Below are 2,791 nucleotides of genomic sequence, written 5' to 3' on the forward strand. Positions count from 1 at the left end.
AAAAACAAAATTGTGTGTTTGTGTGTGTGTGTGTGTGTGTGTGTGTGTGTGTGTGTGTGTGTAATATGTGGAACTTCAGACATTTGCAGGATTCCCAGCTTGTTATGTGAGTTCTGGGATCTGACTGCTCATGTGTAACAAATGACCCTAACAGATGAGGTATTTCTCCACTTCTCTACCCCATCTCAGTGTTTTAATATTTTTCTAGTCTTAATACTACTTATAAAAACCTTTCATGTGGCACTATTATATAAAATGTGACTAGTACTTATTGATTGACTGACTGGGGAGTTTATGTTTTAGTGTAATTTACTCTAGTATCTCAAGATATTATATAAATATACTTCTGATACCTTTGTATGGCTCTCCTTTCCAAACCCATGGAAACAGACTTCCCAGTTTTCTTGCAGTTATTCGATTAATTCTGGCCAATAACTGGTGAATGAGCCACATGTCATCTTCAGATCCAGGCAGTAAAAAGCTCTTGAGGGGAGATGGAGATTGGAAATGAGCAGTGTGAGTAACTAAGTCACTGTCTGGAGGACCGCTGCCTGCGTGAGAAATCTGGTTTCACTGTATATGTTCTGTGAATAATATAATAAAGTATAAAACTCTTACATAAATAAATAAACCTTTGCTGTGCATTCGCTGACATTTTGAGTATAACCTGTTATCCTAGTATTGCTAAACTTCTCTGATTAGTTTTATCAGAGGCTGTGATATACCATCTAGATCTCCATGCAGCTGGAGGGCTCATTCTAATGACTCTGACTTTCTACCAATGATTACTTCTTTGAGAGTTGCATTAGCTAATGGAAATGTACTGGCCCAGCAATGTCACTACAGAGCACCCCTGCATTCAAGGACTGACAGCTGAGGGCAGTAAAGGAATGTCCTTTCCTGAACAGGGAACACATATGAAGAGAGAGTTTGAAGTTACTTGTGGCAAATACATTTAAACCTGACTTCTCTACTCAGCCAATCCTGCCTCTCTCTCTTCTTGACAGAAGTTGTTCTTAAGGACTCTCTCCGCCAAACTTGTATATATTTCCTTAGAAGATTTACCCACAGAAACCCAGAAGACATATGAATACAGAGTCATTTCAAATTCCAATGGTTAAAACTCAGTGAGCTTTATATGGAAAGGATGCAGCTTGAGTCTGGGGAAGATCATTTAGCCATCTATCTTTATTTTCTTTTTGTTAGATGATCCTTATTGAGACATTTTCTCTTCGTGCCTTTTAACTAGCTGGGGATTTCACTACACCACTGCTGATGTCCTCTATGATGTCACAAGGGTGGTGCCCACCTACACTGCAGCCCACAGACTATAAAGTATGCAGGATCGCCTTAATAATTTCATAAAGTTCTCTGGAAGAAGACTGGTCGGGCATCTTTGGAACAATGTTGACAATGTCATCAAAGGTGGTATTTCCACTGTGTTAATGTGTTTTTTTCTGATTCTTTCTGTTTCTTGATGGCTCCTTTAATGTTATGATGATCAGGGGAGAGGCAGAAGGTACAGCCTAAATATGGACCTGTCTATTCTGAGTGGCCAGGTTCATTGTCATGCTCAGACCTTTCCTGTCATGGGGTGCCTTAGAGATGCCATTACTATATTTCTTTTGGGGGAAGACAGACTTAAGAAACCAATCTTGGGGATCAAGATGGATGTGTCATCAACCTTGCCCTGGTATACATGGGGTACATGACTTTGATCTCATTGGGTTGAACAAGGCAAAAGAGACTCAATGAATCCTGATTCTGGATAACTGAAGAAAGTTACACCATGCCCCACCCCACCCCCAGTTGAAAACCAAAAGGTATCTATTTTTAAATTAGAGACCTGGATTCTGGAGACAGTTTCTGCTACCAGCCATTCTGAAACTTATTCACTATGACTATTTTTTTCCTGACAAATATAGATAGTACCAGATATGTCAAGGAGAGCACAGGTACGTGAGTTAATGTGAATGTGTATTTGACAACATGATGCTTTCTGAAAAAAAAAATCATGATCCTGCTGGGTGAGAATAACAAGATGCTCTAGTGTTAACCAATGTTGCTGTAATTTTATTATAGATTCTAGGCCTTTAGACAGTTATTTTTTTGATAGTTTCACTTTCACCTTTAACTAGATTGTTCTTTCTTTGTTTTTAAAAAAAAATTGGGTATTTTCTTTGTTTACATTTCAAATGTTATCCCATTTCCCACTTTTCACTCTGCAAATCCATATCCCATCCCCCCTTATCCTGCTTCTATGAGGGTTCTCCCTCACCCACCCACCCACTCCCGCCTCACTACCCTAGCATTCCTCTACACTGGGGCATTAAGCCTTCACAGGACCAAGGGCTTCCCTTCCCATTGATGCCAGATAAAGCCCCTTCATCTCCTTCATTCCTTCCCCTAACTCCTCCATTGGGGTCCCTGTGCTCAGTTCGATGGTTGATTGCAAGCATCCACATCTGTATTGGTCAGGATCTGGCAGAGCCTCTAAGAAGACAGCTGAATCAGGCTCCTGTCAGCAAGCACTTCTTGGCATCAACAATAGTGTTTGAGTTTGGTGTCTGTAGGTGGGATGAATCCCCAGCTGGTGCAGTCTCTGGATGGCCTTTCCTTCAGTCTCTACTCCATTCTTTGTCCCTGTATTTCCTTTAGACAGGAACAATTCTGGGTTAAAAATTTGGAGACAGCCGGGCGTGGTGGTGCACGCCTTTAATCCCAGCACTCGGGAGGCAGAGGCAGGCGGATTTCTGAGTTCGAGGCCAGCCTGGTCTACAAAGTGAGTTCC

At 41.3% G+C, this 2,791-nt stretch overlaps 1 pseudogene; it reads right to left on the reverse strand.

Annotated features, from left to right (window-relative positions):
• Nucleotides 1-1,241: 1,241 nt before the first annotated feature.
• The window catches only part of LOC110283929, an 8,450-nt pseudogene continuing 6,900 nt past the window's right edge, over nt 1,242-2,791 (reverse strand).

The sequence above is a fragment of the Mus caroli genome, chromosome 17 (assembly GCF_900094665.2).
Source record: "Mus caroli chromosome 17, CAROLI_EIJ_v1.1, whole genome shotgun sequence".
NCBI classification, from domain to species: Eukaryota; Metazoa; Chordata; class Mammalia; order Rodentia; family Muridae; genus Mus; species Mus caroli.